Raw genomic sequence first — 12,620 nt, 5'->3', positions numbered from 1 at the left:
TGGCAGGGTGGGTGAAATATCTTCTTCACAAGGTCTTTGTTGAAGGTAACTTGTCCCGTGAAGATGCAAAAGAAAACCTGAAGAAGAAGAATGGAATACTCCTTCCTGACAATATATGAATAATTATTGTACGTCCATCCAATTCTGGCAAGACTAATGTTCTCATGACGCTGCTAACACGCATAGATGGAGTCCGATTTGAACATGTTTGTGTATTTTCGAAGACACCGTTTCAGCCCAATTATCGGCCATTTCAGGAGATATTGCGTACTGAAAAATGCGTTACGCACCTGAGAAAGTAAAGCCAAATTCTGCGTTCATATTTCACGATATTGCTGTGGGAAACCAAGACCAAATTCGAAAATATTTGTTTTGGTTGTCATATGGGTGCTGATGTATTTCATCTAAGCCAAACATATTCCGTAATCCCAAAACTGTTAGTTAGGGATAATGGAAACCTCATTATAGCCTTCAAACGAGACAATGTGAATTTAAAACACATTTACGAAGTGCGTGTATGAACTGACATGTCACCAAATGATTCTGTAAATATATGTGCCGACTGGTGGAATCATTCACATTATGGGTTTATCGTCATTGATAAAACAAGAAAACTGGATGATGATAGGTATAGGCGAAACTTCCAAGAGTTTCTGTATATATAGACTGGTAAGAGAGGTGAGTGCAGCAGTATACGCTCACCATGGACAAATTCGTGCTCGTATCTGCCTCTCAACCTGAGAGAACGAGTGTGCATAGACATATCATTCGCTTGTACATGGATGCAAAAATTCAGATTATCGTGCATAAAGTTGGAGGTGTGCGCAGCGAGCTACAGGCGTCTTACAAGACTCTTCTGAGAATCATCAACGCGTTAAATGAGTTAGTTAATGAAATCGGTAGGAAAGTAACCGATTTAACTCAAAAGGTTGAGGTTATTGCGGGCAAAATAGATGTAGAAGCCCTTGTTATTGAGAAGGGAGAGCAGGCACATACCAAGAGGAAGAAGAGCGGATATATAAAGCCTCACATTGCAGAGAAGTCTGATTAGTATACACGGAGATGTCAACAAAGCAGGAAGTTATTCAGGCTTGAAATGCTGTTCGAGAGAAATTACGGTTGCTACGGTTAGGGCATATGGATCGACAGGGAACTCTAAGAGAGACCTTTAAGCTAGTTACTGAATCTCTCAGGTAACTCTCAGCTAAAACAAAACCACACGATAACGATGGTGTTGCCATCCGTCAAGCCCCAACCCAAATAGATAGAACATTCGGCGTCAACAGGGGAAGAACGTACGTGCTGGGTATGCAGCCTATAAATGTAACTGAGGGCATAATACAGATTGGTGATACGCAGTTTGAGAGAACACCAGGTTTATTGAATCTTTCTTTCCTAATACCCACAAAAAACCCACAAATTACTTAGTTACTGACAGGGGAAAGTACCGTGAAATATTGGCTCAAATGGCTCTGAGCACTATGGGACTTAACATCTGTGGTCATCAGTCCCCTAGAACTTAGAACTACTTAAACCCAACTAACCTAAGGACATCACAAACATCCATGCCTGAGGCAGGATTCGAACCTGCGACCGTAGCGGTCACGCAGTTCCAGACTGAAGCGCCTAGAACCGCACAGCCACACCGGCCGGCCGTGAAATATTGCATTTGACTGATGTACATAAGATCGCAAAGAGCTAGAGCAAAAATAAATACAAAACAATTTTAGAAACAGTATTTGGTGGTGAAAACAACTACAGCAGCAGCGGTGATGGTATTGACATTGAGCGTAAAGCAGTAAACAATCGAATCCTGTAGTACATATATTTTGATGTCCCCAACATGTCGTGGGCCTTTTATAAATAAAATATTTTGAATTTAAAATCTTAAAATTTCTTACAGCTTTTAAAAAACTATAAAAGTTTAAACGATGTTTAAAAATTTTCATAATCGAGAATCATTCTAGCAAAGGCCCGAAGGAAGAGGAGGTAAGGGGGACAGAGCGAATGAACCGGGCTGTTCATTTAAGAAATCAAAGCTAGCCAAAATGGCTATATGCCTTAACTTTCTTAACGTACGGTTGATCTCCCGTTGTTCGAAGATGTTAAGAACTTTCCCTTTGCGCTCCGGAAGCAAAATTGTAAAACCACATCTAATACCAAAAACTGAGTAACCTGTTACGGATAAACGTAAACTCAAGTCAGAACTGGAATCCGAACCAGAAATACGTTTCTTAAGCGTAACTTCCTAGGTCCTTCCAGTTTGACCCACATATTTCGACTGACAATCACTGGTGATGGCCCCCCTGCGGGTCCGGGGATTAGAATAGTCCCGAGGTATTCCTGCCTGTCGTAAGAGGCGACTAAAAGGAGTCCATCCCCATCACGGGGGTAGTTAGCGCCTGCGTCCGGAGACGGACGGTTCCACGACCTATAATTGTGGTCTTTTTGGTTTTTCACTTCTCGTTTCTTCCTTCCTTTTGTTGGTTCCTTTCTTTGCTCTTCTCCACCTCACTGTCTTCCTTACTCTTTCCCTTGACTTCTCCTTGCCTTCTCATTGCCTTTCTCTCCTTGCCTTCTCATTGCCTTTCTCTCCTTGCCTTCTCATTGCCTTTCTCTCGTTGCCTTCTCATTGCCTTTCTCTCCTTGCCTTCTCATTGCCTTTCTCTCCTTGCCTTCTCATTGCCTTTCTCTCCTTGCCTTCTCATTGCCTTTCTCTCCTTGCCTTCTCATTGCCTTTCTCTCCTTGCCTTCTCATTGCCTTTCTCTCCTTGCCTTCTCATTGCCTTTCTCTCCTTGCCTTCTCATTGCCTTTCTCTCCTTGCCTTCTCATTGCCTTTTTCTCCTTGCCTTCTCATTGCCTTTTTCTCCTTGCCTTCTCATTGCCTTTTTCTCCTTGCGTTCTCATTGCCTTCTTCTCCTTGCCTTCTCATTGCCTTCTTCTCCTTGCCTTCTCTGGTCTCCGCCTTGGCGTTTGAGACAGTCTGTCCTCTTTCTCCCTCTCTCTCTTCTTTTTCCTCCTCTTCCTTCCTCCCTGTGCGTGTCTGAAGGCCGACCCACGCGTTCGCACGCGTAGCCGGTGACGGGGTAACGCGTAAGTCCCCGCCCTGGGTAGACATGTAAGGCACGCGCGTACCCCCTGGTAAAGGCCAGGCCCGGGGAGGGGTGATTGCCTGAGCTGATACCTTCTGACCATGCCGATTGGTCCCTCCGTCTGTTTCTCGGGAGGTGTGACCTGAGGTGTAAACATTCACCTAAGGCGGGAGTGCCCTCTGAGAGGGTCCCCACAAGGAAAGAGCGCGCCATCGGAGACGCTGGCAATCATGGGGGATTCCTCCGCAATGGATTCTACTCCATCTGTCTCGACTTCGACCCAAAAACGGAAACGTGACCAGCCAACAGTGACAAAAGTACTACCGCCTGCCCCACAGTTCCTCGTAGTTTCTCGCACTGAGGACGGAAAGGATTTTTCCTCTGTCAACCCTTTTGTTATTCAGAAGGGCGTTGATGCCATAGCCGGATCTGTCAAATCTTGTACCAGGTTGCGTAACGGCACCTTATTACTAGAAACTGAGAGTGCCTTTCAGGCACAAAAACTGCTTCGGACCACCCTCCTGCACACGTTCCCTGTCCGGGTGGAGGCCCACCGAACTTTGAATTCGTCTCGTGGTGTAGTCTATACTAGCTCCCTCGACGGATTGACTGACGAGGAGCTTCAATCTTTCCTCGCTGAGCAGGGCGTGACGGCTGTCCATCGGGTCATGAAAAAGGTCAACAACGACCTTGTACCGACCCGGACACTTTTCTTGACCTTCGATAGTGTTAAGCTGCCATCGCGCATCTAGGCAGGCTACGAGGTTATTTCTGTTCGCCCCTATGTCCCGACACCTACGCGCTGCTACCAGTGTCAGCGTTTCAATCACACTCGACAGTCTTGTTCCAATGCGGCTAAATGTGTCACTTGTGGCAGGGATGCCCATGAGGGTGACTGTCCACCTCCGTCTCCTCGTTGTGTGAACTGTCAGGGTGACCATGCCGCATCCTCCCGCGACTGTCCTGTCTATAAGGACGAACGTTGCATCCAAGAAATTCGGGTCAAAGAGAAAGTGTCCACCTCGGCTGCTCGCAAGCTATTGGCTAGTAGGAAGCCCACGCTGCTCCCAGCGGGGAAATATAGTACTGTCCTCGCCTCTCCTCGGACTACCCGGGAGGTAGCAACCCAGACATGCGATCTGACCTTCAGCACCACGGTCGTCCGTTCGGCCAGTGCTAAGATCGCGCGGTCGACGTCTCCTCTTCCTCCCATCACACCACAGACACCAGCCACTTCCTCAGCTTCTGCTAAGTCGAAGACCCCGAAGTCAGACGCACGGTCCTTCAAGAAGGAACCATCCCGTGCAGACTTCCTCCGTCCCTCGACCTCCCAGCCTTCGACCGGTACTTCCACCAAACGTCCTTCCAAAAAGGCGCATAGGAAGCACAGTTCTCCTTCTCCGCCACGGCGCATTTCTTCTCCTGCGCCACCCAGCGGTTGCCGCCCCAGGCCGTCATCCGTTTCGCCTGGCCGCACCGCCGGTAGCCGTATATCTGGCCGTTCACCGGCGGAGGAAGCTCCCCCTCCCGGCCATCCTCCCGAGATGGCCGATGACCCTATAGACCCCATGGACGATGACTGTCCGCCTACTGATAGCGGCGGCAGTGCTCGCTCGAAGCCAGGCCCTAAGTGGCCTTCGAGGTGACCTCTTCTCTCCTCTTCCTTTTCTTACGATGGCTCTTATTCACTGGAATATTCGCAGCATTCGCTCCAACCGAGAGGACTTGAAGTTGCTGCTCCGCTTGCATCGTCCGCTCGTCGTAGCCCTCCAGGAAACGAAGCTACGCCCATGCGATCACATTGCCTTGGCACACTACACCTCTGTGCGTTTTGACCTACCCCCTGTGGTAGGTATCCCAGCTCATGGAGGGGTTATGTTGCTGGTCCGGGATGATATTTACTACGATCCCATCACGTTGCACACCGGCCTGCAGGCAGTTGCCATCCGCATTACTCTCCCCACTTTTACGTTTTCCTTTTGTACCGTTTACACTCCATCGTCCTCTGCCGTTACCAGGGCAGACATGATGCAACTTATTGCTCAGCTACCTGCACCGTTTTTGTTAACTGGAGACTTCAATGCCCACCATCCCCTTTGGGGTTCTCCAGCCTCCTGCCCGAGGGGCTCCTTGTTCACAGACCTTTTCAACCAGCTCAATCTTGTCTGCCTCAATACTGGCGCCCCTACTTTTCTTTCGGACACATCTCATACCTATTCCCATTTAGACCTCTCCATATGTACTCCCCAACTTGCACGCCGGTTTGGGTGGTATGCACTTGCTGATACATATTCGAGCGACCACTTCCCGTGTGTTATCCATCTCCTGCAGCATACTCCCTCTCCGTGCTCCTCTAGTTGGACCATCTCCAAGGCAGACTGGGGGCTCTTTTCTTCCAGGCGACCTTTCAGGATCAAACCTTCACAAGCTGCGATCGTCAGGTCGCACACCTCACGGAAGTCATTCTCGCTGCTGCTGAATATTCCATCCCTCACCCTACTTCTTCTCCACGTCGCGTACTGGTCCCCTGGTGGACCGCAGCATGTAGAGACGCTTTACGTGCTCGTCGACGTGCTTTACGCACCTTTAAACGCCACCCTACAGTGGCGAATTGTATTAATTATAAACGATTACGTGCTCAGTGTCGTCGTATTATTAAAGAAAGCAAGAAAGCCAGCTGGGCTGCTTTCACAAGCACCTTCAACAGTTTTACTCCTTCTTCTGTTGTCTGGGGTAGCCTGCGCCGGCTATCTGGCACTAAGGTCCACTCCCCAGTTTCTGGCTTGAAGGTCGCGAATGAAGTCCTTGTGGCCCCTGAGGCTGTCTCCAATGCCTTCGGCCGCTTTTTCGCCGAGGTTTCGAGCTCCGCTCATTACCACCCTGCCTTCCTCCCCCGCAAACAGGCAGAGGAGGCTAGGCCACCTGACTTCCGCTCCTCGAATTGTGAAAGTTATAATGCACCATTCACCTTGCGGGAACTCGAAACCGCACTTGGCCGATCACGGTCCTCCGCTCCAGGGCCTGATTCTATTCATATTCAGATGTTGAAGAACCTTTCTCCTGCGGGTAAAGGTTTTCTTCTTCGTACATACAATCGCATCTGGATTGAGGGCCATGTTCCCGCATGCTGGCGCGAGTCTATTGTTGTCCCGATTCCTAAGCCGGGGAAGGACAAGCACTTGCCTTCCAGTTATCGACCTATCTCGCTTACCAGCTGTGTCTGTAAAGTGATGGAGCGAATGGTTAACTCTCGATTGGTTTGGCTGCTCGAGTCTCGACGCCTACTTACCAATGTACAATGTGGATTTCGAAGGCGCCGCTCTGCTGTTGACCATCTGGTTACCTTGTCGACCTTCATTATGAATAACTTCTTGCGGAAGCGCCCGACCGCGGCTGTGTTCTTTGATTTGGAGAAGGCTTACGACACCTGTTGGAGGGCGGGCATTCTCCGCACCATGCATACATGGGGCTTTCGCGGTCGCCTCCCTCTTTTTATTTGTTCCTTTTTATTGGATCGACAGTTCAGGGTACGTGTGGGTTCTGTCCTGTCCGACACCTTTCGCCAGGAGAATGGGGTGCCACAGGGCTCAGTTTTGAGCGTCGCTCTCTTCGCCATCGCGATCAATCCAATAATGGATTGCCTCCCAGCTGATGTATCAGGCTCCCTTTTCGTGGACGATTTTACCATCTATTGCAGCGCGCAGTGTACACGTGTCCTGGAGCGCTGTCTTCAGCGTTCTCTTGACCGTCTTTACTCCTGGAGTGTCGCCAATGGCTTCCGTTTTTCTGCCGAGAAGACGGTCTGTATTAACTTCTGGCGCTACAAAGAGTTTCTCCCACCGTCCTTACGACTTGGTCCCGTTGCTCTCCCAATCGTGGAGACCACCAAATTTTTAGGCCTTACCTTTGACAGGAAACTAGCTGGTCTCCACATGTGTCATATTTGGCCGCCCGTTGTACCCGTTCTTTAAATGTCCTCTGTGTTCTCAGTGGTATGTCGTGGGGAGCGGATCGAACCGTCCTACTTCGTCTATATCGGTCGATCGTCCGCTCCAAGCTGGATTATGGGAGCTTCGTATACTCCTCTGCACGGCCATCCATCTTACGCCGCCTCAACTCCATACAACATCGGGGTTTACGACTTGCGATCGGAGCATTTTATACCAGTCCCGTAGAGAGTCTTCATGCTGACGCTGGCGAATTGCCACTCACTTACCGGCGCGATGTACTGCTTTGTCGGTATGCCTGTCGGCTACTGTCAATGCCCGACCATCCGTCTTATCGTTCCTTTTTTGACGACTCTCTTGACCTTCAATACGGGTTGTATGTCTCTGCCCTGCTACCCCCTGGAGTTCGCTTTCGTCGCCTCCTTCAACACCTTAATTTTTCACTCCCTGCAACCTTTCGAGTGGGCGAGAGCCGTACGCCACCTTGGCTCCAGGCTCAGGTCCGCGTTCACCTTGACCTCAGCTCGCTCCCAAAAGAGGTCACCCCCGGTTCGGTCTACCACTCCCGTTTTTTGGAACTTCGTTCGAAGTTCATCAACATGACTTTCATTTATACAGATGGCTCTAAGACCAATGACGGGGTCGGGTGTTCCTTTATTGTCAGGGCACAAAGTTTCAAATACCGGCTCCATGGCCATTGTTCGGTCTTCACAGCTGAGCTCTTTGCCCTCTACCAGGCTGTTCTTTACATCTGCCGCCACCGACATTCTGCTTATGTCATCTGCTCAGATTCTCTGAGCGCCATCCAGAGCCTCAGTGATCCGTACCCGGTTCACCCTTTCGTACACCGGATCCAACGCTCTCTTCAGCGGCTGGTGGACGTCGGTCCGCCGATTAGCTTTATGTGGGTTCCTGGCCATGTCGGTATCCCTGGGAACGAAGCTGCAGATGCCGCGGCCAAGGCTGCGGTCCTCCAGCCTCGGACAGCTTCTTGTTGTGTCCCTTCGTCCGATTTTAGCAGGGTCATTTGTCGGCGCGTTGTGTCGCTGTGGCATGCCGATTGGGCTGCACTTACCGACAACAAGCTTCGGGCCTTAAAACCTCTTCCCGTGGCTTGGACGTCCTCCTCACGCCCTTCTCGGCGGGAGGAGGTCGTTTTAGCAAGGTTACGGATTGGACACTGCCGGTTCAGCCATCGCCATCTGCTGACGGCTGCGCCTGCGCCGTTCTGCCCATGTGGGCACTTGCTGACGGTTAGACACATTTTAATGTCCTGTCCAGATCTTAACCAACTGCGCCTCGATCTTAAACTGCCTAATACTTTTGATGCAATTTTAGCGGATGACCCACGAGCAGCTGCTCGTGTTCTTTGTTTTATCAGTTTGACGAACCTCGCTAAGGACATTTGATGATGTTGTTTTTTAATCCTATGCCTGTCAGTCTCTTTTATCGTGTTTTCCCTTTTAGTTGTTGTTGTTAACTTGTGCCTCGCGGTGCATTCTTAGAGTAGTCAGGGCGCTAATGACCATTGAAGTTGTGCGCCCTAAAACCACAAAAAAAAAAAAAAACTAGTGATGGAAACACCCGACAAGTCGTGAAGCTCGCCTTTTGTCCTCGATCTGTGTTTAAACTTCAGTCCATAATTCCTAGGAATGAAATATGCTGGATCAGTACCTTTTGTAGCCAACTGTACACCCATTCTGTTTGAAACAGTTCCATAGCACAGAATACTATGATAAGAAAAAATCCAAGGGCCATTCTCCTCCACGGGGAGTAATGAAGATAAAACATCCTGTTGATCCTGAGCCGGATCAGTTCTACGGCTCTTTGCCTTTTCCTTTTTTAAAAGGCTCTTGTTAATACTCGGGGCAAAATTTGCGTGGTAGACATTAGAACCTGCTACGTACTGAATGGCCCGATATTAGCGTTCATAAGCTACTTTATGTAATGGGGCGTTACGTAATCCATGAAGCACTGACCGTTTTCATACCTAGAAATAACACGCTGAGATTTAAACACAGGTAAAGGATGAAACGGGAACCCCAAAAGTCGTCAGGTGTTTACATCACAAGTGGAGATTTTCAGACGAAATATATGGGCCACACTGGAAGGTCGATGGAAGTTAGGTTTAAGGAACACATTTCTGGTTCGGATTCCAGTTGTGCCTTGCGTTCACATTTATCCAGAACGTGTCACTCAGCTTCTGGTATTACATGTCGTTTTAAAATCTTGCATACGGGACGCAAGGGTAACGTTGTTAATATCTTCAAAAATGGTTCAAATGGCTCTGAGCACTATGGGACTCAACTGCTGAGGTCATTAGTCCCCTAGAACTTAGAACTAGTTAAACCTAACTAACCTAAGGACATCACAAACATCCATGCCTGAGGCAGGATTCGAACCTGCGACCGTAGCGGTCTTGCGGTTCCAGACTGCAGCGCCTTTAACCGCACGGCTGTTAATATCTTCGACCAGTAGGAGATATACCGTGCATTAAGATAATCTTCAAACCAAGGCATAATTAAGGCATAAAGCCATTTTGGCTAGCTTTGCTTACTTAAATGAATGGTGTGATTCATTTTCGCTGCCCTCTTACCTCCTCTTCCTTGGTGCCTTTGCTAGGACGATTCTCGACTATGAAAATTTTTAAGAATCGTTCAAATTTCTTTTTTTTTAGTTTTTTAAATACTGTTAGAAATTTTAAGATTTTAAATTCGAAACGTTATGTCTGTAAATGGCCCACAACAGATTCTAGGCTTTTATCCCTATGTCTGTGAGTTATTAATATGTTTATTTTTGTACGCTCGATTCCTAACTGTTTCCTTAATGTTCATCGGATGATATTTACGCTTCCGCGCATGCACCGCGTCTTTCGGGGCTATGTTTTCATAACCTGCTAGGTCATGTATGGCAGTTGCAGCATTCCGTTACGGCGTGGCTTCGGCTGATGTACCGTTTATTCTATACTGCGTCTTTGCCCCCCCTCCATTTCTTTTCGGTGGTTTTTATAACGTACTCTCTCGTCCCATTTGTTAATAGGTTCGAGTTTCACGCCGAATTTTTAACCCATGACTATCGGTTTATGTGAAACTTCCCGAATTTTAAAGAAAGGGTTGGGCTCGGTCTGTAAAATAGGCTTGACTACCATAAGTCATGGGGATACTTGTTATCACGTGATATGGTCTTCGCGTAACACTGCCCGAAGTATCTTTCTTGTTTTTTACTCAGATTTGCACCTAATGATGTAAATTAAAATAAGAAACCGCCGTGGCTTTAATAAAGGATTTAGAACAGCTGCGGAGGATTTTATTCAATACGCTTTTGTTTTTCATTATCTGAACGGCTTATCGCCACGTTTCACTCGCGTACAAGCCTGCACTAACGATAATTCGGTCTGCAAAGACTTCCTAACATTTAAATTTATTATCAGGGTGAGCAACTTCACAGTACACTTCAGAGTGGTTTGCGTAATATGAATGTAGAGGAAATGCGCTGTTCTATGTTGCGTTTCAAGAGCTGGCTGGATAGTCCTGGTGATACGTGCTGTCATATGTCCTCCGATTTTGCCGGCCGTTGTGGCCGTGCGGTTCTAAGCGCTTCAGTCTGGAACCGCGTGACGGCTACGGTCGCAGGTTCAAATCCTGCCTCGAGCATGGATATGTGTGTGATGTCCTTAGGTTAGTTAGGTTTAAGTAGTTCTAAGTTCTAGGGGACTGATGACCACAGATGTTAGGTCCCATAGTGCTCAGAGCCATTTGATTTTGTCCTCCGATTTCACTACGTCATGCGCGACGGTGTCAGCGTTGGCAGGCTGTAAACAGTTTCTGGTTTCCGCATGGCTGGGCGCCGGCTGGCGGGGTAACGCGTTGCTATCCGCTCACATTGGCCGGGCGCGACACTGCGTAGAGGGAAGCCTTGTGGGCGCGCGTGTCTGACTATCTGGACAGCTGCCTGCCTGTCCGTTGCTCGTAGCGGAGGGTCGCGGAATCGGATCCTGCTCCGTCACACGGCGCCCACGCATCGCCAGCCGGCTTTGTTCCGCCGCGACATCATCCTCATTGCAGCCTGAAGATGGAGGCAGTGAGTGTTGAACTGTTATTGCTCTAGGCCACCGGGAGGCTGCTGAGGCGGAAAACGGAATAAGACGACCCGAGAATATGTACTTTAAGTTTAGTTTCATTTGCAGCTTAACAGTGTCGCGAAATGGAGCCTGGCTACTCCACTTTCATTGAAGCAGCATTTGCCAAACAATATCTACATCTACATACTTTCTCCGCAAGCCATTGTACGGTAAACATGGCGGAAGGTACCTTTCACTACTGTTATTCCCTCTCCTGTACCACTCACAAATGGGGAGAGAGAGGGAAAGGTTACTGTCTATACACCTCTGTACGAGCCGTAATGTCTTTTATATTCTCTTCGTGGTCCTTACGGGAAATGTACGTTGGCGGCAGTACAATTGTACCGTAGTGAGCCACAAATTCCTCATCCCCAAATTTTCTCAATAGTGTTTAGCGAAAAGAATGTCGTCTTCCATCCAGGGATACCCATTTGAGTCAACGAAACATCTCCATAATGGTCGCGTGTCGATCGAACCAACTGGTAACAAATTTACAACACGCCACTGAACTGCTTAGAGATCTTCCTTTAATCCGACGTGGCGGGAATCCCAAACATTCTCCCAATAATCCGAAGACGACCATTCACTCTCCCTCCTACCGACCTTGCGCTTTGCAACGTTGCGCCTGTATATTTAATCGATGTTACTGTACCAAGCAGGAAGTCACTAATACTGTATTTGATAATTAGAGCCTTGTTTTGCCACATCATCCACATCAACTTCCAGTTCTCTACATTCAGAGCACACACCAAATAGATGTTGCGTCTAAGTCAATCTATATCCCTCTGTACTTTCCGGTACAGGTATACGACAGAATCATCAGCAAACAGTCGCAGATTGCTGCCCACCGTATCCGTCAGGTCGTTTATGTATAAAGCTGAGTTTCGCACGACCTATGCTTTCTAAACCGTTGCTGATTTTAGGACGGAAGCTTTTGACTCAAGAAACTTTGTTATGTTTGATCTTACAACGTGCTTAAGAATTCTGCAGTGGACAGATGTTAGGGATATTGGTATGTAATTTTGCTGGTCCGCTCGTTTACCTTTCTTATTACGATAGTCACCTGTGGCCTTTTTCCGTCCCTTGGAACTTCGCGCTGGATTTGAGATTGGCGATAAATGCAAGCTAAGTAAGGCTCCAATGACGAAGAGTAATTAGTATAAATTGGAATTGGGAATCCATCTGAACTTGGCGACTTTCCTCTTTTCAATTGTATCAGTTGCTTCGCAACACCAGGGATTATTTATATATCTTTTGCAACGGTTAAACGATGGTAAGACTGTAGGATCCTCCTTCGTGAATAAAGATTTAACCTTGATATTTAAAACTTCAGCTTTATTTTTGCTCTATTCTGTTACCGCACCATTTCTTCTTCGACGAGAATCCTTCGACCCACATACTAATTTAACTTCGGACAGAATTTTCTCGGATTCTCGCCAAGATCTTTCGGTAAGGTATGA

This window comes from Schistocerca cancellata, chromosome 4, assembly GCF_023864275.1.
Source record: "Schistocerca cancellata isolate TAMUIC-IGC-003103 chromosome 4, iqSchCanc2.1, whole genome shotgun sequence".
Classification (NCBI taxonomy): domain Eukaryota; kingdom Metazoa; phylum Arthropoda; class Insecta; order Orthoptera; family Acrididae; genus Schistocerca; species Schistocerca cancellata.
This window is presented reverse-complemented; position numbering follows the sequence as displayed.